This window comes from Octodon degus, unplaced genomic scaffold (assembly GCF_000260255.1).
Source record: "Octodon degus isolate 3935 unplaced genomic scaffold, OctDeg1.0 scaffold00055, whole genome shotgun sequence".
NCBI lineage: Eukaryota > Metazoa > Chordata > Mammalia > Rodentia > Octodontidae > Octodon > Octodon degus.
The window spans coordinates 6,775,061-6,801,855 of record NW_004524631.1 but is presented as its reverse complement, the minus strand read 5'-3'; the positions used below and the strand labels follow the sequence as shown (position 1 = coordinate 6,801,855).

At 42.6% G+C, this 26,795-nt stretch overlaps 1 pseudogene across 1 annotated transcript; it reads right to left on the bottom strand.

The window, feature by feature from the left end:
* Positions 1 to 2,665: 2,665 nt before the first annotated feature.
* LOC101580222 lies at positions 2,666 to 4,105 on the bottom strand (annotated as a pseudogene). Its single transcript, XR_192561.2, has one exon. The product of XR_192561.2 is annotated as a heterogeneous nuclear ribonucleoprotein H2-like (transcript).
* Positions 4,106 to 26,795: the final 22,690 nt, after the last annotated feature.

Sequence of the window (26,795 nt, the reverse complement as noted above, 5' to 3'; positions counted from 1 at the left end):
AAACACATATAGAAATGAAGGGGGCAGAAGATACTGAGAGCAGAGTTAATGTACATTGGAGGAGAAACAGAGGTAGAATCCAATCATCTAGACCTGGAACATGAACTCCTCTAGGAACCCAGAGAGGCTGGGGGAAGGTGTGACAAGGCTCACTGCCTTTCCCATTCCAACCGTGTCTCTGCTTGTGCCTCCCAAGCTTCATGCAGTCATGAGTGGGCTTCTAGAGTATGTGATTGATTCATGGCCCAATGCTAAGATTAAGGGTATGAATGCTATACTAACCCTAGAGCAGGCAGCCTGCATACAATATAAGGAAGGGAAAGAGGCTTGTCTCACTTTCTCTTGTTGCTTTTACTGTCTTCTGCAGCCACGAACTGTCACCCTCTGCCATGTGCCACTCTGCCTTGGAGCCATCCAACTGTGGGCTGAAACCTCCACAAACTGTGAGCTAAATCAACCTTTCATCCCTTTAATTTTGGGGTGCTGAGTACTTTTTGCCACAATGACAAAAGTAACTAAAACAATGTCAAATATCACATTATTTGTGATACATTTTTGAGAGGAAAATATTCAGTCTACAATATGACAAATACAATAAGGGAAAAAACAAAATAAAATGAAATAGTACATTTTCCTGCCAGCAGTATGTTTAAAAGAGTCAAATTAAGACATGAAATGATCATATCAGCCTTAATTCTTTTCAGTTATTAATTTAACACCTTTTTGGAAACATGCAGATAAAAGTCCTACCTTGGAGAATTTGAGATAAGAATGAATAAAAGGGAAGAGAAATCAGCCAGTTCACACTCATGGCCACCGTGATTTCAGTCAAAGACACCTACAGACGCATAATGTTAAATTGGGGCCTTTAATGCATTCTGATATGAGGGCCTGTTTTTAGGTCTATGCTTCTCTGTACATAGTTAGAAGCATAAAATTAGATGAACAACAAAAGGCTGGTGTGAAATAAGATAAATGAGAGTCCCATGAGTTATTAAAAAAATAAAGCTGCTCCTATGATGAAAAATACATAGATATACATATGTACTACAGATTTCCTAGGTACAATAGGTCTCATAATGCATTCATTTATAAGCATATTAATATGATGAAAGAAATGATGAAATTTGGTTCTTTGCCTGAAGAAAGGCTTGTTATAAATAGCAAAGCTGGTGAGATGTCAAGTGATCCTAAAAATAGGTAAGCCTCCACTGTAAAACCCATTACCTACATGGAATAATGACAGAAACACTGCTTCATTCCGTGGAATGCATCCACCAAGGCAGAGCCTAAGTAATCCTCATCATCTGAGCATAAACCCTTCAAAACTTCATGGAATGTTGCTATCCTACTCGTGCAGTACCTGTGTTCAGTGAGCCACACATGCCACAGCCTCTGAAGTAACCAGAAAGAGAGATAGGCAGGCTTTCATAGGACCTGCTCTCTACTAGAAATTGGAGTATCAACTTAAATCTTTAGAATCCTGAGGAATCTCCTACTGAAATCAACAGTTGCCAACACAGATTGACCTAGAAGTACATTATAACTTGCTCCACTTGGGCTTCTCAGAATACTTATTTTTAAAGTCTAATGATTTAAAACAAATCACTTTATCCCTTGAAAAATGAATCCAAGACGATTGCAATCAGACACATTGACTCGGAGAAGCTGATTGCCAGCTATGAAAAAAAGAAAAGAAAGAACAGTCCTTTAATGTCAATGTATGCAATAAAAATCAGTTTTTAGGACTATGATGGAACAAAAGGTCCACTATATGCTACCTCCACACTCACCACCTTTCTGTCTTTCCTTTTTCTTTGTACTTTTTTTTCCAGTTTTTGATAGTCTGGTTTTTTGGGTTGTTTTTTTTTTTCTTTGGCGGAACCGGGGATTGAACTCAGGTCCTTGCACTTGCCAGGGAAGCGCTTTATCCACTGAGCCATCTCCCCAGCCCCTTTTTTCCAGTTTTTAAAAGGAAAATTTATTTAACAAGTTTCACTAAGTACAATAAATCTAATGGAAATCACAATACAAGGAAAGATTTAAATCAAAGCCTCAGAATTCCATACAACTGACATAACCAAACTCCTAAAGTATCACATCTCAGAATTGTCCCAGATCTTAAAAAAAAAAAAGTAAAGTGTACACTCATGTGCCTTACAGAATATTAAACCAAAAAGCTGGAATTAACAAACATGCCAAACGTTTTCACTTTGAATCATAGACACAGCTCCTATATTTGAGTTTTATAGAACAGCATGTTTCTCAACATGCATCTGAAGTTTTTCAATGTACTGCGATATAAGAGCAACATATAACGTAGGTGAAACTGCTTTAGCCTAAATATGCTTACTGCTTAGGTACACTCCTACAACATAACTAACTTGAAAGCTGAAAATTGTTGTACGCTATGGTCAATACTGAAATTTGTTATTACATCCTAGATATTTCAGTGTTCAATATTACTTAAGTTTTAAAACAATCTTGATTTCCAGTTTACAGTAAGCATAATCACAAGCCTGTAACGCAAAACTGATAAACTTAATTTTTATTTTGTTTAAAAAAAGGAAAAGAAAAAAATGAGAAAAAAAGGAAAGAAAAAAAGGAGAGAAAGAAAGGGAGGGCAGGCAAGCTAGCTGACCCAGAGCAATCAGAATCTACTATATTTTCCATTTACCAATCATACTAGATATACTAGGCATCCCTCCCATTCTGTCCAACTCCCACAATGCACAGCTTTTATTTCTATAGTAGCTGTTTAGTGCTCCTTCTGTATCTTAAGCAAGGTTTGACTGATAGTCACTGGAGTTTTCCTGCAGAACTTGGTCATACCCACTCATACTGCTCTGACCACCATAACCACCTCCATAACCACTACTCAGCTGCTGGCTGGCAGGACCCCCATAACTAGACTGGTTAGATAAGCCCATCCCTCCCATCATTTGGCTGCCATAAGCACCACCACTTGCCCCTGCTGTAGAATTCAAAAAGAGTTCTACATAGCTGTGATCATAAGCCCTTCCACTTGTTCCTGCAGTAGAATTCAAGAAGAGCTCCACATATCTGTGTTGCATATTGGCTTTATCTTTTGCCATAGCTGCCACTGCATCTTCATGAGTAGCAAATTCAACATCTGCCTCACCAGTAACCCTGCCATCAGGTCCGGTTTCAATGTGTACTCTCATGGGGTTAAGAGGAGAGAAAAAATTATAAATATCATTCTCAGTGGCTCTGTAAGGTAACCCCCTCATGTGTACACAGTGCCCTGTGGTGCTCTGGAAACTAGACCCACCATCTCCGTATCTATGATCAGACATTCCTGAGAAACAGTAATTGAGATCTCTTCCAAACCTATCAGACCCGAAACCATACCCATCATTATAGCCACCATAGTTATCATAGCCTCCATACCCTCCACCATAAACACCCCACCTCATCCTTTCAAACCCAGTTCCTCATCCAGCCCCAGGCCTATCATAAGGACCTGGACGCTGCATAGCCATGAGCTTTCGAGGGGGATCATAGTGGGTTCGGACTTCAGCTCTGCTGCTCTTGAATATTTCAATGTACCTGTGCCCTATTCTTTCCTTGTGTTTCTTTAAGGCCTTTTCAGCTATCTTCTGTGCAGCAAAATGCACAAAGGCCTCCCCCGTGCTCCACCCCTGAAAGTCCACTGGCAGTGTCATCCCATTTGGCACAATTTCCAACCCAGAAAAGAATCGAATAATCTCTTCCTTGCTACAGCCAAATGGGAATCCTCTAAGCCAGAGGAAACCATCATTGGCAGTATCAGGACTATTTGGACCTCTATGCTTCAACACCCAATCTATTTCAACACTGTTGGACTTGAATACTTAACATATCTGTGACCCATGGTTCCTCTGTCCTTCTTCAAGGCCAATTTCACTTCATCTTCTGATTCAAGTTCAACAAATGCTTCACCACGTGGTCTGCCTTCTCTGATGTAGATGAAACAAATACCTGAAGTGCCGTTCTGGATTTTGCAATCAGAGAAGAAGCACATCACTTCATCAGCTGAGCAGGACCAGCATAGGCCCCTGACCTTCACCATGAACCCCTCCCTGCCTTCTGTGCTCAGCATCATGGTGACTGTTGGGCTCTTGATGGCATGCTTGGCTCAATGGAATTTTGATGCGACTCTAAAGATACTGGGGAATTTTCCTTTCTTCCCTCAAACAGCTATAGCAAGGCAGTAGGCGACAACCAGAACTACTTCTGCTCACATAAGCCTTTCTTTGTATTTTGTATATGGCTCGATGCCTGGAAATCCACAGTCCTTGAGAGTAAACTGTCATGAAATGCAGTGGCACACACCATCCCAAATCCTAGGACTTGGGATGCTGAGACAGGAGGAAGGAGAGTTTGGGACCAGTCAGGACTACATAGCCAGTTTCAGCCGGCTTGAATGACATAATGCCACCCCATCTGAAAAAGAAGAAAGAGAAAGGAAGGCAGGAAGGTGGAAAAGTCGGAGGGAAAAAAGAAAGGAAGGAAGGAAAAAATTAAAAAAGAAGAAAAGAAAGAGGAAAAAAGGCAAACTATTTATGGCTATATCCACACAATTCACAATAGCTAAGTTCTGGAAATAATCTAAGTATCCATCAACAGACAAATAAATAAAGAAAATGTATATATGCACAGTGGAATATTATTCACCCATAAAGAATGAAATCATGTCTTTTGCAGGAAAATAAATGAAACGTGAAACCATGATGCTAAGTGAAATGTCAGACACAACAAGTTAATTATTAAACTGTGTTTCTTAGATAATAAACCTAAAATATAAAATAAAGGAGCAAAATCAAGGAAAGATGGAAGGAACTAAGAAGGCAGACTTTTTGGAGATGCAGAAGAGGATCAGGAGTAGGGAGAGATAAGGGGGAGCAGAATAAAAGGACCAAATGATCTAGACATGCCACATTTTTGTACCAATTCCCCAAGGTAAATATCACTATTGTGTATTACATACATACACAAATAAAAAACAAAAAAAAATTCCTAATGTCATTTCTGTGGGCAAACTAAGTGGCTCAATTTTGAGTGTGCTTTAGAAGACATGAAGATGATTTAAGTAAAGTTTTGCTTACACTTTCAAAACTACAAAACTGAAAGTTACAGCCAGGGAACATTTCCCTTAACACTAAGTACCAAGTGTTACATATTAATACTACACATTCATATCAGTTAACACCCACAGAAATTCCCAAAGCAAGAGCTGGAAGAAGTTTCTGATGCCTCAGTCCTCTCCTCGTCCTTTGCAATACTGTTAGCGTGGTCAAGGGCACAGTTGATCCAACGTGTTGAAGAGAATGAGACTGCACTAGCCCTTTACAGAAAGGGCTAGTGCAATCTCAGCAGTCGGGAGGCTGCAGCAGGAGGATTGCTTCAAGTTGCCTGAGAGCAAGATCTGGTCTTACACACACACACACACACACACACACACACACACACACACACACCACAAAACCCAGTTGTACAAGGAAAAATAATAAAAAAGTGAAGGTGCTCAATTTGTAGGTTAACAACTTTTTAAACTCTCACCTTTTGTAACTGCTGAAGTTTTTGAAGGTGTGAAGCCATTAATTCAAGCCAGTGCTAAAAATTCACTTTAGAGGGTGTAACTGATCGGGGATAAAGCCACAGAAACCCCCCCAAATCTTAGTCATGACCCTTTTCCCCCTACTCCTGGTGGAAAACAGATTCAATGTGGACTCTTGATTCATCTATTTTTAATTGTATTTTTCAGAAATAAAAATGTGTAAAGTTTAAAAAATAAGCAAAATCATGCTCTGGAATTTCAAAAAAAAGTAAGCAAAAATCTCTGTAGTTCTGTAACAAAAGCTGAACTTTTCAGGGGTGTATCAGAGGTAAAACCCAGAGCCTTCTACACTGAGTCATATCCCTATCCCTCTATCTTTTTAAAAACTTTAAATCAAAGTCACCATTGTTAAATTGTCCAGGCAGCTCAGATTTGTGCTCCTCCTGCTTCAGCCTCCCAGAGTACTAAGATTATAAGCGTATGCCACCATGTCCAGCTCTGAGCAGAAATTTTAACAGAACTAAAACTTATAGGCTCCCCCTCACCTGCTCTGGCCGCAGCCTAAGTACCTTAGGTTTTGACTGCTCCCCGGCGTCCAGCGGCTTCACAGAGACCACTGTTCCACCTACCCGTTAGTGAGAGAAGGCAGTGCTTTCCTGTGCCTGCATATTTTTATACCTCTTCAATCAAAAGTTTGAAATAAGATTGTAGTGACATGCAAACTGTTTCTACCTTCAATTCACAACTTCAGGCTGATTTCACTCTACTGGATGGAAGGAAAAGAAATCTAAGTTTACAGCTGTTTGTGTGATTGGAGTTTTTGCTACAAATGAACATATATTGCCATCTACTGTTGAGAAAAAATAAATGGTCAGGCCAAAACTGCTCAGCCTTATTGAGGTTTTGACAGACAGTAAATTTTAAGTGGGGGAAAAGTAACCTAATGGTAGTTTCTCCTCTCTTACACACTGCTTAGTATTTATAAAGTAATCTGAGAATTAAATAGAGCAGAAAATGTAATAGACTAGAAAATTTTCTTCCTTGAAATCAGAAAAATTGCTGTGTGTAATTATTCTTGCTTTGATTAAAGGTTGAAAACAAATCATGTTTCATTGCTTTCCGTTTGGCCTACCATTTTAACTACTACAACAAAGGAGAAGAAATGTAAGTAGTGTATCTCTGTTTAAATTATCTTAACTTCATTTCAATCACTTGAAGCACATAAAGGCAATTTTAACTTTAGGTTCATTTATATATTTGTTTTCTTTTGAAGAAACAGGATAGTTGCCTAAACTTAGCCTTCTTGACTGCATATTTCAGCTAAAATGTAGGGAAAGCCACAGTAGAGCAAAAAGGCAACCATCCAAGTAGTGTGTCCAGGTCAGAGAATCCAGCCACACTCAAGCACCCCCGGGGACGGGCAGACAGAATTCTCAGTCTCCAGATCAGCCAGTGGCGAAGACTGACCCGACTCTGCTCTGGTGGCTGGTGTGAACTGGAGAAAATGATTTGCTGCCCAAATGTGGGCATGAGGGGTGTCCCACATTAAAGACAACAACAACAACAACTATTTTCCCCCTTAAGGAATACTTATTGAACCCTGTCGGCCGAGTGGCACACCCCAGCTAGGTCAGCCATTGCCCAGGAAGGTGAAGCAGATTCAAGTGTGATCTGTGGATGCTGCAGGGGAATCCCTGACGTGAACGCCTGCGAGAAAGAGACCTTCATCATTCAGTGTGTTAGGCCACGGGTGAAAGCCCTTGCACACTAGGAACTGTGTGTGGATGGTGTGTGTGTGTGTGTGCGCACGTGTGTACAGGGAATCTGAAGTTTAAAAAAACAATATTTTGCTAATATGTACTAATAAAAATAATTATTAGTTAATTAACTCTGGTTCCAATCATTACCTTTCTTTTTCAGTGCTGGGATGATTCCCAGGGATCAAACCCACGGATGAGTTAGCACTGAGCTCTTCCCCAGACATTTTTGAGTCAGGGTCTCACTAATTTTCTCAGGCTGGCCTTGAACTTTTGATCCTCCTACCTCAGCTTCCAAAGTAGCTGTGAATACAGGTGTGCACCATCAGCCTTGTTTCATTATGACTCATTTTACTGGCACCTTTAACATATTCCTTCAGATGTTCATAACTAACACTGGTATAACATTTACTGTTTATAAAACATCCTCAATAATGTAAAACTTACCGGGCCATTTAACAAATGGCTAATAAAGATCAGTGCTGTGTCCAGCTCTCACAAACATCAGAAACACACAGTTAAAAGGAAACCGTCTCATCCTTCATGTTGCATCACAGTTTAGGTTAGGTAAGAGAGAAGAAGACCGCTCAGCTGGATTTGAAAACAAGCTCAGGGAACTAAAGCGCCTGCTTAAGCGAGAGCAGGGACCAGGGTTCGGTCCCCGGTGTGCCGTGCCGCCCAGTCCCGGGCGCGATTGAGGCTAGGTGTGGTGGCAAATGCCTATAATCTCAGCGCTTGGGAGGCTGAAAACATGAGGATCACTATGAGTCTGATGTGTGGAGTGAGACTCTATAGACCTGTACTACATACATTTTTTAAAAATAGAAAAACAATGGTAGAAGAATCATAGAAGAATGCACATGACCCAAAAGACAAGGGACAGTTCCTGAGGAGCACCGGTCACTGTTGGATGTCCCATGCTCTGCTGGCAAACAAACGTGGTGAGAAAGTGTCATGCACAGGCATTCCAGGAAGTTATGTTTAGTGTCACAGAGGAAAACATCAAAGTCAAAGCTGTGGCAGGAAAGCTGATGAGCGTAAATGTAGCGCGCAATCCCGAGCCCTCGTCCCCGGCTTGGGTCCACATGCCCGTGGCTATGTTCTAGCGGAGAACGCCTCCGTGCCACACTGCTCTAGGGAACAGGAAACACCTATGCCCCTGGGGCAGGGCCACCCTTGCTCAAGAAGGTGGGTGATAGACGAGAAGGCCTCGGCACAGGGGCCGCGCCCGCCACTTCCGCTGCCATCGCTGTCTCAGAGCTAGGGCTCGCTGCAGCAGCTCCGTACCGACAGAGGCTGCCAGCCTAGCTGAAGACCAGACTTCACGCTTCTGAGCACTGTTCCTACTCCACGTATAGCAATTCTGCACCATCATGGCGCTAAGAGCGCAGGGACAGGAACCGAAGGCTCCCGTTTGCCACACCAAGATGTTGGTTAGAAAGTTAAGTGTTGGGAAGCCACCAACTGCTGTTGGGCATAGAAGTCGTAGCTTCTGGTTTATATCTTAAAGAGGTCACTAGATGGAAGATGGGTAAAGGAGGGGATGTTAGGGACTAACCCAAGAGAGACAGAGGGGAACAGAGCAGTTAGAAAGGAGAGCTGACACCCAGAGGTGGCGTGGAAGGGACTTGGAGGCTGCTCAGATCACAGGGGAGGAAAGAACAGAGACTAAAACTTCCTGGTGTCCACAAAGTGATGGGATGGATTGTGAACTGAAAAAAAAAAGAGAAATGCAGGAGACGAGACAATGAAGCTATCTAAAAAAAACCCACCTCTATTTGAATTTAGATTCACAGTAAAGTTGCAAAGATAACCCAGAGAAGCCCCACATACCCTTTGCCTAGTCCCCCTCCACACACAATGGGGACATCTTAGGTAACTGTACCTTGTATCAAAGCCAGGACATTCACATAGGTTGTGTGTGTTTCCTTGTCATTACATCACATATGTAGATCTGTGTGACCAATAACATGATCAAGGCTGAACTGGCCACAGAGTTGGGCGCAGTGGAGCACCCCTGTAATCCCAGCACTCGGGAGGCTGAAAACAGCAGGATCACTATGAGTTTGAGCTGCATAGTGAGACCCTGTAACAACCAAATACATTTAAAAAAAAAAATGCAATTTTGGGAGCTGCTGAAGCTGAAACTGATCACCTGTGGGAGGGGAGGAGGAGGAGGCCTCATTACCTTTGTAGCTACCTCAGTCTTGAGAAAAACATCCTGCCAGGACTTTGTAGGCTATTAGTCGCCAGGCAACCTTGGGTCTTGCAACTTTGTAAAGGCACAAAGGCATTTACCATGGGGTGGGGGCCTTGCCCGGCAGGCTTGGTCCACCACCTGACCCCAGCCATTATCTCGTCTTTATTTTCTCAATCCTCTTGCCCTTTCTCCCGGGGACTACCAAGAGACCACCAGATCCCTACAGTGCAAAATGATTTTATCTGCCCCTGTCTTGGTTACTTCTTACTGGTTGCTGAGACAAAATACTCAACACCCAAAATTAAGGAAGGAAAGGTTTATGTAGCTCACAGCCAGTGGAAGTTTCAGTCTATAATCCACTGGCTCTGAGGCAGAGAGGCACATGACAGAGAGCAGCCATTCCTGACCACACAAAACAGCGAAGAGCCAAGGGAGGAGCTGCCGCAGCAGCAGCCTCTCCCCTTTCCTTATGTTATAAGCAGGCTGCCCTGGGGTGGGGGTGCACAGTGATACAATGTCCATGCCCTCTCCCTGCACAGGATGAGGGTATTACAAGGTAAGAACCCTAGCTCTCTGCTGAGTCACTTAATGAAACATAAATTTCTCAATGTCTCAACCAGTACAACCCCTTTAAGTTAAATCCAACCACCCCCTTCCACCCACCCCCTGTCCCCCCTGGAACTACCTGATCTGTTCTCCATCTCAATAATTCCATTTGAAGACATCATGTTATTTTTTTTAATTTAACATTTATTTATTTATTTTCCCCATAATTTTATTGAGGAATACATAGCAATGAGACAGTTTCAAATCAAATTGCTAGGTCAGTTACAATAATTAACACTGTCTTCAAAGACATCATGTTAAATGGAATCATATAGTATGGGACCTGGTGGGGCAAGCATTTGCATATTTAATCATGTAATTAAAATTGAATGATACCTGAGATGTACCTAAGCTACATTTTTTTTTCCTGTTTAGTCTAAGTAATATTTGAAGGTGTGGCTATGGTGTGGTTACTTTAATCATTCACTCACTGAAGGTCATGTTGTTTCCACTTTAGAGCTACTAAAAATAATGGCCCTGGCTTTGATCCCCAGCAGCCCCCCCCCCCAAAAAAAAAAACAGAACAAGTAAGAACATGGGACAAGGGAAGATTGGAAGGACAAAGGTAGCGTTGCATAAGGGAGATATTGCTTACCCTCAATTTTATCCTATATAAAATATAAAATTCAGGCACTAATAGCTATAATACAGTGGGTTTGTAAGATAACCACTTTAAAGCACTTGATAAAAAGTAGTTTGAATATTAGAAGAACAAAGGAATCCTTGAAGGTGACACAGGCTCCAACTTCACAGAGGAAAAAGTAGTTATAGGACCAAGCGTAGTGGCTCACTCTTATAATTCCAGCACTTAGGAGGCTGAGGCAGGAGGATAGTGAGTTTGAATCTTGCCTGAGCAACTTAGTGAGACTGCTTCAAAGCAAGGGGTGGGAAAACGATTGGAATTGTAGCTCAGTGCAAAGCCCCTGGGTTCAATCCTCAGTACTGCCAGAAGAATAAAAAGGCAGGAGCAGGAGGGAGGAGAGGAAGAAAGAGGAGGAAAAAGAACAGGAGGAAGAGAGGAAGGAGGAGAAAGAGCAGGGGAAGGGAGGAGGAGGAAAAAGGTGGTGGCAGAGGTCTGTTGATCTCCCCCACTTTCTATCTATAAAGTATAACTCAAATAAGTCCCCCTTTTCTCTTTCTCTATGTACTATGTCCCTCTTCTCTACTCATTATACTCATTTTACTCTGGCATAGCACCCTGCTCATTTTTTCAGGACTCTGCAACTCCTGTATATAGGTACTAGTTTATTTGTCACCATCTGTCTTCCTTAGTTTACTGCCTGGATTTGGGGACAAGAACTTTGGTCATCCCAGTGCCTGCCATTCCTTGGATGATGCTGATGCACAGCAGGTTCCCAATACATATTTATTAGATGAATGAATGTATAAGCAAACAGACTTTAAAAGTTCTGAAAAATGCTTGAATATACTGGTATAAGTGTGTGAAACAAGAGACTACTACAGCTGGACCTTTGAGCTCTAAAAATCAAAGTCTGAATTCCTGAAGCAAAAATCCAAGTAAGATCAGAGTGAGTGTGGGGAAAGGTAAAAATTATTGTAAGAGAAAAGTGCAGAGGCATACAGATAGATCAGAGGTAGAGATTTCATGGGATGGATAAGAGGGAATAGACAAACAGAGGCAGCTGGGGATGGTTTCCAGAAGGGCAGTATGCAAGCCCAGAAGAGGGGTTAGCCTCGGGACAGAAAAGGGCCATCAACTGCCACCTCCTTTCTCCTCCTCCTCCCCTCCCTTGCTCTTTCTCCTCCTTCCTCTGTCCCACCTGTTCCTTTTCTTCCTCTTTCTTCCTCTCCGCCCTCCTACTCCTGCCTCCTTCCTCTTCTCACAGTACTGAGGATTAAACCCTGGGCTCTGTACTAAACTACAACCCCAACTGCTTTCCCACCCCTTGTTTTGAAGCAGAGTCTCACTAAGTTGTTCAGGCAAGATTGAGACTCACTATCCTCCTGCCTCTTTAATAAACCTGTTTGTTATGGTCTGTGTGTATTTGTCCTCCCAAAGCCTCATGCAATTAGGAGGTGGACTTCTAGAGTTTAGGATTAATTCCTGATTCAGTGCTGGGATTATGGGTGTGAGTGCTACACGCAGCCTGGGGCAGACAGCCTGAATGCACCTTAAGGGAGACAAGACTTGCTCGCTGTTGCTGCTGCTCCTCCCATTTGCTCTGGCTGTTCTGCTGCTTTCCACGACCATGAACTGCTGCTCTCTGCCATGTGCCGCTCTGCCTTGGAGCCAGCTGAGTATGGACTGAAACCTCCAGGGACTGTGAGCTAAATAAACCTTCCCTTCCTTCAATTTGAGTGTCAGGTGTTTATCCCAGCAATGAGAGAAGAGTAACTGAGACACTGTTTTAATGCTATTATCATTTGCCATCAAAGAAAATTATAGTAACAAGCAAGTAAAAAACCAATCTTTCTCAGTAGGAAACATGATTTTTTTTGTCTTTTGAGATTGAACCCTAGGCCTTTGCCCTGAGCTATATTCCCAGCTCTTTTTATTTTATATTATCAGGACCTTACTGAATTGCTCAGTTGCCCCAGGCTGATCTCAGACTTGCAGTCCACCTTGTTCAACTTCCCAAAGTGCTGGGATTACAGGCACGCATATCACAAAGCTCCATTCTGTCCAAGGGAGAGGCGGACATTTGACCATGTTAGCAGGGTTATCAGCAGGGCCCGCTTTTGCTACAGCCGCATTGTGATAAGTACCAAAGGAAAAGATTCCATAACAGGAAGGGCATGTTAAGACAACCATCAAACAATATTCATTGAACTTCTTAAAATCACTTTAAATTTTTTTGCTTTGCTACCCTATATGCATAAATTAAAAACTCATAAGATTCATTATTTTTGTGCAGTTAACGTTAATATTACAATGATAAAGAAATTTAAGTGTGAGGAAAATATATTAGAGAATATTCTCAAATCAGATACAGAATCATTCATACAAATCATTCTGTAATAAGCACCCAACCAATTGACTAAGGTGAAAATTAGCAGGGCCAAAAGGAAACAGAGGCAGAGAAGTACAGAAGGGCAGGGATCTATGAGCCTTCACTAGCCTGTGTCTCACACTGAAAAGCTACACAGTGGATACACACATGCACAAGACCCTTTCATTTCTAAGCACAAACATCCTAAGCACACTCTGTGGTCCCAGATTCCTAATTTCGAGGCTTCCAATACCTAAATAACATACTGTTCTGAACCTGTGAATTACAGCCTTCCCCCACTCTTTGCAATTTGATACTATAAATAACCACAAACCACCTTGGTGTTATACTGTAGTTATAATACATCACAAATAGAAAATTTTCATGCAAATATAGCATCTGAGAGTTTCATGGTCTGTCTGTAGAAAGGGCAGTGCCTCTGTGCTGGTCTAACAGTCACAACTAGGGGGTCTGCTTTCTGCACCAAGAGCTACCGCACCCAGAGAAGGATGGGACAGAGTGGAAGTGGTCCCCAGAGTATCTCAGATAGGCCTCCCTGTGCTGCAGAGAACATTTGCTTCCAGGACAGAAGCTACCCCAATTTGATTACTTGGTAAGATAGTAATCACATAGCAGTCTTGCCAATCTTCCTGCACTGATTTAAGTGCTTTTAAGTGGGAGGAACAAAAAAACAACTCCAAATGGCTTAAACAATTAATTTCTCTGCTTGTAGTGTTTGCAAAGTCCAGAGGTAAGCTGTTGAATATGATTTGTTCTCTTCCTCTGTTTCATTGGGCTTTTTTTTTTAGTTTGTTTCTGTTTGGTTGGGTTTTTTATATGGTTGTTAACTTCTCAGTTTCGAGTGGCTAAAAGTAACACTGGTTACTTCTTCATTCCTATTCCAAGGGAGAGAGCCTCATTTCACTCAGCCATTTTAATTCAGCACTTCAGATGATTCACACCCTCCCAGAACCAATCATGATGGCACAAGAGAAAGAATAGAACATCCTGAGACAAAGGCAAGGATCAAGCCACCCCACCTACAACACATAGCTCCCACTGTGCAGGAGGATGATGAGATGTCCACAATATAGCAACCTGTCCATGTCAAACCTCTACACTGATACCCTTGATCTTGACCCCTGTGACAGAGAACCACACACACATACACATCTGAAAAACATTAGTGTTTTCAGCCATTCCCTCCCTTTCATCTTCACTTCCTAATTTTCTAAAAAGTATCAGCAGTAAAAAGCAAGGCAGGAAAAAGGATGGGGAAAATAAGACAGGGAAGATACAATGTGACCACCATTCTAGTTGTAGAAGGACTCTGAGACATTGATTAATTGGATCCACACAGCTATTCAGGGTCTGCCAGCTGTAGGGTTCTGGAGCAGTCTATGTAGGTGGTGATCAAGCAAAATTCTTTTTTAGGAAATCCTAGAAAAGAAAGTAAAATAGGTACACCTCCTGGAGTTACTATACAACTCTGGACAATTCTTCAAACCAAATATTGCCCTTGTATTAGTCATGTACTCTTAATTATTATGTTAAGAAAAAAATCTCAAAACATGTATAACAGGGAAAGAAATGAAAATAAATGTTTTTCAACAGGGGAAGTGCTAATACATTACAGTATATCTATTCTGTGCAATATGAAGCCTCAAATAATTTTAAACAATGGTTCCGAAGAACCACTATTATTACTCCATAATGGCACAGAGTAATACTTACTATTGATTACTAAGCTTAAATGGCAGGATTTCAAAGAACTGTGTACAATGTACATATAAAAAAGAGACTGGAAAAAATATCAAATGATAATGTTTCATTTAAATTTGATTATTTTCTATTCACTTTTTTGGTGAAACTATCAATTACGCAACTGAAAAAATTATAAAAGATTAATTGCAGATATATACTTATCAGTTTACCTCTGTGCTGGTATGGAGTTGTTGTTTTCAGTTGTGGAAAAGCATTTACAATTAGCAGGTCTGCTCTCTGTCCCAATAGCACTTATTTATTCACTCAACAAATAAATATTGATCACTGCCATACATTGGGTTTAGAATGTCCCCAAAGGCCCATGCATTAAAAAGTCCTCAGTTGGTGCCCCTGGGAAGTAGAAGAAATGTTCAAACATGAGGCCTAGTGGGAGGTCATCAGGCCAGTGGGCACATGGGGCCCTGGTGCCCTTCTCTTTCTGCTTTCTGACCACAAGGTGAGTGGTTTTGTCATGCCATGAGGTACTGCCTTGCCACAGGCCCAAAAGCAATATATGGAAGCAATATATTATGGGCTGAAACCTCCACAACTGTGACCCACAGGAAACCCTTCTCAGTTATTTGTTACAGTAAGGACAAGATGTCTAACAGGAGTACCTATTATACAGTGGGACTCTATCCCTGAGCTAAATGAGCTGGTCTCCACCCTTACACATACACACCAGTGAAGAACAAGATACTGAGATCATTTATCACAAAGTAGGAAAATGTGGATAACCAACAGAATGTCTTAAGAGGACAGAGAATTTGCTCAGATGCTTCTGAGTAGTAAGTAAACTGAGACTTGACGATGAAAATGTGACAGGAAGTAAAATTTAAGTAAGGGGCCAGGGAGATGGCTCAGTAGAATAAGTGTTTGCCTGGCAAGTGCAAGGGCCTGAGTTCAATCCCCAGTTCTGCAAAAAAGGAAAGAAAGAAGAAAGAAGAGACAGACAGACAGACAGACAGAAAAACAGAAAGAAAGAAAGAAAGAAAGAAAGAAAGAAAGAAAGAAAGAAAGAAAGAAAGAAGAAATTTAAGTAGAGAACCTGAATCTAGCCAGTCCTGGTAACTGAGAGGAGGAGGCCAGTGTGACAGGAACACAGAAGAGGCAGAATGAGGCTGGAGAATAAGCAGAGCAGGTAAAGCCTTGATTAGAATTCCGGATTTCCTCCCAAGCGCAAGGTGAAACCCTTGAAAGATTTTGTGTACACTCTGCCATTTAATAAGGTCCCTCTGGCTGCGTGGTGAAGAATGAGTTGGTGGTGAGTTAGAAACAAGTTAAGCAGGAAGACCAGTCAGAAGGTCTCTGCAGAAGATAGCAAACTGGATTAGAGTAGTGGCAATGAAGATAAATTAGACTAGAAGACTTCGGGGTATGTTTTGAGATACGCCAGAGGTTATGTTGGGGAGAGGGGAGAATAATCTCAAGGAAGGTGTCTATATTATTGCTTTAAGTAATTGAGTATACAGAATGACATTTATGGAGATGAGAAAAGTGAAGAATAATTTTGGAAAATTAAAATAAAGAATTTAGTTAAGTCCGACTAACACAGAACTGTGCCTTATAATCTGTTCCTTTAGTCTTTTCCTAAAGGATGACTTTTATGGAAGGAGAATGTCTTTCACCTTTGAATTTTCAGTACCCTCAAGAATTCACCATGGGCCAGTAGGATAGCTCAGCAGGCTAAGCACCTGCTTTGGCAGGCACAGGGACCAGGGTTCGATTCCCAGTCCCACATGCTGCACTGGTCCTGGCCCTGGGACTCACTGAGCTGTGACTGAGTCTGGGTGTGGTGGTACATGCCTGTAATCCCAGCACTTGGGAGGCTGAAAACAGGAAGATCACTGGAGTCTGAGCTGTGTAATGAGACCCTGTACCAAATACACAAATGAAAAAGAAAAAAAAAAAAAAAAAAAGAATTCAGCTTGTTTCAGAATAAGCCTTCAATGGTATTTGTTAAATGAATGTCACAGCTTTGAAAGTATGTCATCAAATTGTACTAAGGTTCTAGTTACTGGGATAGAGTGTTTCAGTGACAGAATATTTTTCTCATATATACAAGGTCCTAGGTTTGATTCCCCAGCAATAGGGAAAAAAAATTTAGTTATTGTAGAAAGCCCTTTAAATAGTTTTCCTCATGGAAGCATATTTTTAAAAATTGATTCACAGTCTTTAACTTAAAAAGAACATTGTAAAGTGTGGGATTCTTGTTCTTCAATTCTTTTGTGTTTAGTTTCCTGTAAAGTAAAATGGGAGTTAAAAGCTGTAATGCATGCGTTTTAATTCCTGGGCCTGCTCCTGACCTTCCTCAAGTGAGTTTTACCTCCCAGTGTTTCAGTTTCTCCATTTGCAAAAGGGAGATAATGGTAGTTGCCTTATCTCACGAGGATGTCATGAAAACAAGTCAGATAAATTGCCTTGACCTCCTTGGAGAGGGGCTCTCAGAAGGAAGGATTATTAGATATGATGATGAATACCCAGGACTTCAAAGATATTTTTAATTGCCCCCCAAGTCTTTGAATATGTTAAGTCCATGAATAGAACTGGGTTAGGTGTTTAAACATTTCTGGCAAGCTTCCCCTCATGTGAAAGCAGTAAATGGTCTTTGAACAAATGTATTTCTCGTTCTTTGATAACTCTGCTTCCTTGTTTGTACACTTGAAAGATGATTATCACCTGGCACACAAGGTCAGGTTGAACCCCTTGGTTCCATTACTATTCTATTGTAGCTTTAATTAAGTGTTCCTTCCAAGGTTGAAAAATAAGTCATTTGGTTCACTGCAGCAAACTACTTTAAAAAAAAATTAAGTAATACAACTGTTTTCTGCAAATGATATGAATAGTGCTTTAATATTAGCTGTTTCTTCAAAAATTAGTCATCTAAAAATTCACAATTTGTATCTTTTCACTGCTATAATTTTGATAAGTTTTACTTAAATTGCTTTTAATAAGTACAATTTGACTTTTTTTGTTGTTGTTGTTCTTGTGGTACCAGGGATTGAACTCAGGACCCTGCTCTTACCAGGCAAGCGCTTATTGTTCTGAGCTATCTTCCCAGCCCCTGATTTGCCTCTTAATGTTCCCAGCATACACAGCAATGGTTCACACATAAATATCATGGAAGTAATAATGGATAAACCTCAAGACAAAGTGCAGGACAGGCTGGGAGTGATGACAAATGACTGTAATAGCAGCACTCAAGAGGCTGAGGCAGGAGGATCATCGAGAGCTTGAGACCAGCTGAAGCAACAAAGTGAGCTCAAGGCCAGCCTGAACTACAAGGCAAGACCCTGTCTCAAAAAGACAAAACAACAACAACAAAAAGCAGGATGGTCGGACATCATCTGGAGCAACATTCTTATTGCAAATGTGCGTCAAGTTCATAAACTTATATAAAAACTCACAAACCATTAGAGACCATACTCACAAGTGAAACAAATCAGACCCTCATGTGCAAACATCGTATTGTCTCTCTAGTATAAGAACCTAAAAGTGTAAATAAAATCTGAAAGGTACAATAGATACTATGAAACGGTAAGAATCTATTCAAAGGGAAGGAAGAACTGGGATGAGGAAAAGGACAAAAGTAAGAAACATAAGGGCCAGCCCAACAGCTCAGCCGACTAAAGTGCCTACTTAGGCAGAAAGCAGCAACTGGGGTTCGATCCTCGGAATGCCATGCTGGCCCCACCCCCAGGGTGCGCTAATACTGTGATTGGGTGTGGTGGTGTGCACCTGTAATCCCAGCGCTTGGGAAGCTGAGACCATGAGGATCACTATGAGTCCGATCTGTGCAAAGAGACCCTGTAGACCCTGTACTAAATACATAAAAAAAAAAAAAAGAAAGAAAGAAAGAAAAAAGCAACAGGAAAAACATGTGGATAACTGTGCAGCTGATTTCTGCTGGTCTATTGAAGGGAGCTGGGCATGGTGGCATATGCCTGTAACCCTCACTCTCAGGGAGGTATTTGAAGCCTTCATTCCCACACGTCTGTGGCCCCTTTAAACATAACATCCATTCTTCTCACCATCTCCATAGTCTGTCTTTCCTTAGTTGTAATTCATTGCTTTGTTTCCCTTGTGTCCACTACAGGACTTAAATTTGCAAACTTTGGTCTGAAATTCCCTTCACACACTATTATCTTAGAATGAATAGGGAAGGCATGACAATTATCTTTTGTCCTGTAATTATCAACTTAATTTAAAACCATTCCTGTTTTACACTTCATATGAGCATAGGTGCGCATACACACACACTTAGGCCCAGCTCACCTGTCTCTGAAGCCTCAAGTCAGGTTAATATGGAATTTTTAGCAGCAGAACTGAAACTACAATGGACACTCACTGTCATTCTCAGAGTCAAAGACCACAACCACAGGTTTAGATCTAAAGTATCTCCCCAAGTCTCATATGCTTGGAAGATGACCAGGTCATGGATGCACTGTACTCCTGGGATCACCCACACTAGGAGGAGGTGAGGTCTGGCTGGAGGTGGGTCACTGAGGCAGGGCTGTGACCCAGAAGGGCGTGATTTTGCCCAATCCTCTCCCTTCCTCTCCCTCTGCTGCCTGCCAAAGCACCTCTCCTCTGCCAACCCCCTCAGCCACACTGCCTCTGCCTGGGAGCCACTCAACCAGGGACTGAATCCGCTGAAACTGTGAGCCACAACAGATTCATCCTCCTCCTGTAAGTTATGGATGTTGGCTATCCTGTCAGAAGGGTGGAAAAAGAAGCTAACACACACAGCCATCCCTGAACATTTTGAAAAGAAGCCTCTCATTCAAAGAAAAGTAGAAAAAAAAAAATCCACATTTCTCAATATTTTTAGAGCCAAAGTTTTATCCCTGAGCCATAACATTTTCATATAATCATCTATTATTTGAAATTCAGTATACATAATGGAAAATATAGGTGATATTATTTACAAATTTCATTTAAAAATTTTTGATTACTATATGCTTCCCAGTCATTACATTCACTGGGAAGCTGGTGCATGTCCGTGGCACATCTTAGTGCTCCACCCTCCCCTTCCTCTCCACTGTTATTTAAATACTTCACGAGGCCTTTCTCTTGCTCTGCTCCTTAAAAAAATCACTGATTTAAATGTACAAGGTATGAAACAAGCCCAAAGTACTTCAAGGTCCTTAGGTATGTTCAAAGTAGTGAAAAATCTGATGGCCCTATACAGGGGCTCTTCAGATCAAATAGGGCGATATCTTGCCTTTTTGTGATCTCTTTGGTGGTATGTTTTTCATATTTTTATGCTTCTTATTGGTGCTTTTGTTATTTAAAATTTATCCCCACATAATGCTCAAGTGCTGTATTCCTAAGCATAAGAAGGCCATTTGTTTGTTTTTCTGGTACCAGAGCTCCAACTCAGGACCTTACACTTGCCAGGCAGACATTTGTTCCACTGAGCTATCTCCCCAGCTCCAAGAAGGTTGTAAAGTGCCTTATAAAAAAATACTTGTGAACACTTCTGACATAAGTTACATTGTTCAATGCTAATGAATCAATAATATATACTGGAGCGGATGTCTTTAAATAGAAACATACATAAGATGATGTAGTAAGGAGTTGATCAAAATGTGACAAAGGCTTCTGGGTACCTAATCCTGTGTTTCCTAAAGGCGCAATGGCTCATCATTCCCTAATTCACTGTAGTCAGGGAACTTACGGAGCACAACAACTGCATATACCAAGAATGGAATGTGTTAATTATTGAAACTGTCCTACCAATTTGGTTTGAAACTGTCTCATTGCTATTTTTTTCTCAATAAAATTATGGAAAAAAACAATAACAACAACAACAAAAAACAAGAATGGAGTTTACTTGTAAAGCAGTGACACATACATTGGACCTTACAGCACAAAAGCACACCCAGGTTTGGGAGGGAGGTGGACACAGGGTGTAAACCAAGGACATAACCAACTAACCATGCAGAATGTTGTAAGTCACACAAGAAAATGACAGCAGAGTGAATGCTATCTTTTCCAGACTAGCCATCACAGTCTAGATGTAACCAAATGATGGGGCTGGGGAGATGGCTCAGTAGAACAAGCACTTGCCTGGCAAGTGCAAGGGCCTGAGTTCAATTCCCAGTTCCGCAAAAAAAAAAAAAAAAAAGAAAAGAAAAAGAAAAAAAAAGATTTAGATGTAACCAAATGAAGAGAACATCAGACCAGAAACTGAAAGATCCACTTGCTGGCCCTAACTCTGGAAAAAAATTAACTAAGATGGCATGGTGGTGCACACCTGTAATCCCAGCATTCCTGAGGGTAAGGCAGGAGGAACCTCACAAGTTCCAGACCAGCCTGGAGTACAATCTGAGCTCAAGGCCAGGCTGAGCTGCATAGTGAGACCCTGCCTCATACACACACACACACACACACACACACACACACACACACACACACGGTGATGTCAATTCTTGTAAACATATTTTTCTTTTAGAGCCATTTAAACCTTAAGGAAGAAACAACATTTGCCACGATTATGTATACGTACAGAAGCTTTGCACATAAATTATCTCATTAGATGAACTCAAGGGCTGCTTCTTACTCCAAAATTATATAAAAAGAGCCTTATTTTGCAAGAAGGAAAAATACATCAAATATTTGTAAAGCTTTTTTAAAATTTTTAGTACAAGGTCTACAGGGTTTCCTGCCTTCCAAGTGCTGGGATTACAGGCACGTACTACCACAACCAGTCTCAGTCGCCATCTCAGCGTGCACGCGGGGGGGGCGGGGGCACAGCACTACAGGGATTGAACCCCAGTCACTGTGCGTCTGCTGAGCTATCTGGCCGGCCCAAATATTTGCAATATGAAAAGAATTTCCCTTTGGAATGTTTATAATCAGAAGGGGGATTTTAAATACAAGAGAGAAAAAAAACCTGTGCACTTAATTTATTAAATCACTAGTTTTGTTTGTTTTTTAATGAGAAGACAGCCAGTCACAGTGATACTTGCCTAAGATCCCTGCTACTTAGGAGGCTAAGGAAGGAGGAATAATTCCAGGTCAGCCTGATCGACTTAACCAGACCTTCTCTCAAAATAGTAACAGGGCTGGGACTGTTATTCAGTAGTAAAATGCTTGCCTAGAATCGGGGGTGGGGAAGGCATCCCTGGTCTACCGCCTTCTTTCCCTCAAGGCCCCACACTAAGGAACCCTAGATTTTGTAAATGTGGAGAATTGAAAGCACCACTAGATGGGGCAGTAACAAAAGGCAACTGTCTGTAGAGTTCCAGCGACGCTGGTTGCACCTCTGCAAAAGTGTTAAGGGTGCAATAAAAGGGGACCTTCTAAGTCCTTGTGTTCTTTACCCACAAAACCACGCTAATTGGAGAAATGTGTTTATCCATGTTATGACAAAAACATTACTAGCGATAGATTTCCATCACCTACCTGTAACGTTAAAGTATTTGTCAAAGCCAGAGGGACCTACTTTAATAGACTAAGATGCTATATACATATGCATTTATAAATTTGCTGAGGTCACCTGCCTGACCCTTTCAATTACTAGATTAGGACTCTGAGTATTGCCCTTATGGCTTGTTTTTAAATGCAGACCATCTCTTTTTGGCGGAGATGAGGGTAGGTGTCTTTCTGAAATGGTTTTTACTCTGCAGTTCAGGCCAGCCTGGATTGCAGGTGTGTCTCCATACCTGCTCTTTTGCCTTGTGCATACGCAGGCCAGTAGCCATACCTCTTTCTCTCTAGGAAACCAACCCTGGAAAACTGACTAGAGAAGTAGTGAACTGGGCTGACTCAGACTTAAAACCTGGAGGGGCTTCAGGGATAAGTGGGTGGAGTTGGCCTGTCTGTTAATAACCAAATGAGTCATCTCACATTTCTAGGAGAGACCCAACCTGGGAAAAGGGGAATGGGTGGGGGGTGATGGAGAAGGCATCAGTTATTCTGTAAACTTTCCCCTTTTAGAACTTCACATCTAACATCAGGGGCAAAGAAGGTTAAAAAGACAATTAAGAAACACATCTTGCTTTTGGGCAACTACTAGTCTGGTAGTGCATGCCAGTAATCCCTGTGCTGTGGAGAGGAAAGAGGACCCTTACTAGCTCAAGGCCAGCCAGGGAGTTTAAGGTCAGCCTGAACTAGTGATACAGGAAGGAAAAACTGATCTCAGGTGGGTGACCTCCAAACGATAAAGGGAACCTCCAAATGACATGGGGAAAAATGATCTCCCAACCTGACCTGCATTAGTTCGTGTTCTCTAAAACAGAAGAATGAATTTTAGGAAGAAAAGGAGGTTATGAGAATATATTTATTGAAGGAAAGAAAGCTCCTATCCAAGAGAGGGACAAGAGGGTGGACCAAGCGGGTAGTTCCCAAGAAGCTGTCTCTTCCAGGGACTTTGATGTGAGTACAACCATGTGGTGAGGTGGGTCTAAGGTGATGGAGAATATGGGAACTCTCCCAGGTGGATATGGGGTGGGACAAAACTATGGTCAACCAATGAGATTACAAGCACCATTGCTCAGGTAAAATTAAGTCCAGGACCAAATGGGGAAGCGAGTCATGTAGCAAGCGGGCATGAATGGAGAACACGACTTTATCAGGTAGCCATCCAGTAGTAGTCGGATTAATGATTCTTTTGGCTCCCTCTGGGTGATGATCAATCTTGGATGCCAATCTTTAGGGAGGTTGGCATTTGTTTTATCTCTGGTCTTTAGGTCTGGCCCACTGTGAGAGCATCCATCCCTCCCAGTGTTGCAAGATATCTTGTCTTCTGTGGTATTTCCTTCAAGGGCCTGGCCCTGCCTGACTGCCTATAATATATTAACTCTGCTACCTACAACACTAGTTAAGACTGTCTCAAAACAACATCGAAAAACCCTGCCAGATCACCTAATTGAATATATATCTTAAGTGATTGATAACCTTATCTCCCCAGACCCCTTCCCCACCCCCCAACCCCCCCCCCCAAAAAAGCCTGGGAGTGGAGGCACATACCTGTAATCCCAGAACTTGGGAGACTGAGGAAGGAGGGTTGCCACGAGTTCAGTCCCAACCTGGGGCACACACTGAATTCAAAGCCAGTCGGAATTACATAGCAAGACTCTTAAAAAACAGGAGGGCGTGGGGGGTGGGGGTGGGAGGGTAGCTCTTTTGCACTGGATTGAGAGCTACTCTGCAAAACAAAAACCCAGTGAAACCTACAGAGGAACCAGACCCTTAATGCAAGGACAAGGAACATAACCTGGGGAAGGGGAGACAGAAACCCTACAGTCTGCGGCTGGCTCTGCTCACGGCCCAGGCCCTTGGGCCCACTCTCCACGCTGGAGTCGGGGGTGTCCCCGAACAGGAGGGGAGCGCCGAGGGGCCCGCACATGCGTGGTCCCCGCCCGCGCTGCTGCTTGTAGGAGCCGCGTCTCGGTGCGCTTCCCACAGCTCAGGGAAGCGCCCTGCGCGCGGAGGCCGGCTCCGTTGCTCTTCCTGCGGCCCCTCGGCCCGGGATCGCCCGCCGACCCCGAGCGACCCGCGGCTGACAGAGACTAGCTTCGCGGCGGCCTTGGGCGCCTCCGGAGAAGCCCCGCGCCGGCCGCGGCCCTAGGCGGGGATCGGGGGTCGGACGGGCGAGCCGCCGCTGCCGCAGGCACCCGGGAGGGGCGGACCGGCCGCGCTGACATTTTTTGTTTGCGTTTAATTAAGACAGGTGGTCGACGGTAGGCCAAGGCTTTCTCGCACGCTGAAAGTCAGCGAGAAAAACAGCGCGCGGGGAGTAAAAGCGCGGCGCCTACGTCCACTCAGTACTTAGGGTTAGACGGAGAAGACCGCCACCCCTCCCGGCCCACCCTCCTCAACCCGGCACGCGGCTTAGGCGCGCGCCTTATAAAGGGGGCGGTGGGCGCCCACTCGGATTGGCTGAAGCGTTAGCCACCGCTCTCGCGATACTTGGTCTCGCGCAAAAGAAAAAAATTTAAGTTTCTACTTCCGGCCAGGAGGGTACCTCTTACCCTTCCCTTGTGTTAGAGTAATCTTCTAAGTACCTTGAATATGAAACTTGGCTTGGGATGCTTCAAAGCTGCATCTTCTTTCAAAAAATGTTTTACTAGAGTTGGGTATGATGATGCTTTGGAATCCCAGCACCCAGGGAATTGAGGTAGTGGATTTCAGGGAGTTTGGGGCCAGCCAGGAATACATAGTGAGATGTGTCAGATCATAATTAACAGTCCACTGATTGATCAATCAATCAATCCGTGTTTTAAAGATTTTTCTGATTATTGTGCGGACAGGATGCAGTGAGGCCGGGGCAAGGTCTTGGCCTTATCTGCGTAACCTTTTAAAATATCCTGCCCCACCCCCTACCACCATCTTTTGGGAAACTGGCAAGGATCTATCTCCGGATCTAAGATGGCCTTCTTGGAATGCTTTCTCCTTGATCACAGGACCGGTTTTATTGCATGTACCTGAGGTAGGATAGATGAAGTATAACTAATTTACACAGCAAAATTAAAAAAAAAACCACAAGTATAAACCTTTTGCAGGTTAGATGGAAAGAGAAAAGGCAGATTCCATGTGTTCTTTTAGCACTCGGGATGAATGTATTCATTATGTATCAGAAAAATGAAACATGCAATAATAAAAATGGAGTACAAAAGAAATAAAGTTTTAAAAGACAGAAAGGACATAAGGAATTTTTCTTTTTTTCTTTTCTTTTTTTCTGAGACAGGGTCTTGCTGGGTAGTTTACCCAGGCCTTGAATTCAGTGCAGCCTATGCTGGCCTAAACCTTTAGGTGATCCTCCTGCCTCAGCTTCCCAAAGCACTGAGATTTACAAGTGTGCACTACCATGTACATCTGAGAATAATTTAAAAGCATACTTTTTCCGACCTGCAGTGCCGACCCCACCCCCAGTGCGCTCTGAGACAGGGATTGAGACTGGGCGTGGTGGTGTGGGCCTGTAATCACAGTCCTCGAACTTTGTAGTTTAGGCTGCCCTTGAACTCATGACAATCCTTCTGCCTCAGCCTCAGGAGTGCTGCTATTAGAGGTCTGCGCCACCATGCCCTGCAAGCTTAAACTTTGTATAAATTCACCAATTCCACAGGTTTCCATCCTCTAAGAAGATATAAATAGCCTCAGCGTGGTGGCGGTCTCCAGTGAGCCCAGTTTAGGAGACCATGGCAGGAGGGTTGCCATGAGTTTGAGGCCAGCTCGGGTTCCATCGCGAATGTAAGGCAAGCCTTCCCAACACAGCAAGACCTTGCTGAAGAAAAATAAACAAACAAAAAATACAACAAAAAACAGGAGAGCGCAGCAGCTAGGATTGATGCACCCCTGGGAACGCTGAGATAGCAATTGAAACTGGGCATGAATAGCTCAGTGGAGTAAGAGCTTGCCTAGCAAGCACAGGTCCTGGTTCAATCCCTGGTACCACTAAAGAAAAAAGAAAATCTGAAACTGGGCATGATAGTGCCTGCCTGTAATCCCAGCACTTGGGAGGCTGAAAACAGGAGGATCACTACGAGTCCGATCTAGTAGTGAGACCCTGAACACCCTATAGACCCTTCCCTCAAATACAAAAAAAAAAAAAAAACAAAAACAAAAACAAAAAAAAACAACTTGCTAAAATATAGCTTTTATTTTAAAAGGATTCTGATTGCTGTGTTGGGAATAAACTACAGGAAGAGTTATGGGAAGAGATGCAGGGACAGGAGGAGGAAGGCTGTTACAGCAAACAAGTTGTCTTATTGCTGGGACAAAATACCTGGCACCCAAGATCCCAGTGTGCCATGCCAGCCCCATCCCCAGGGCACGCTGAGACTCTGATTGAGACTGGGTGCATGGTGGCGCACCTGTAATCCCAGCACTTGGGAGGCTAAAAACAGGAGGATCACTGTGAGTCCAATCTGTGTAGTGAGGCCCTGTAGGCCCTGTACTAAATACATTAAAAAAATATATACAAAAGAAAACATAAACATTCCCAGCTC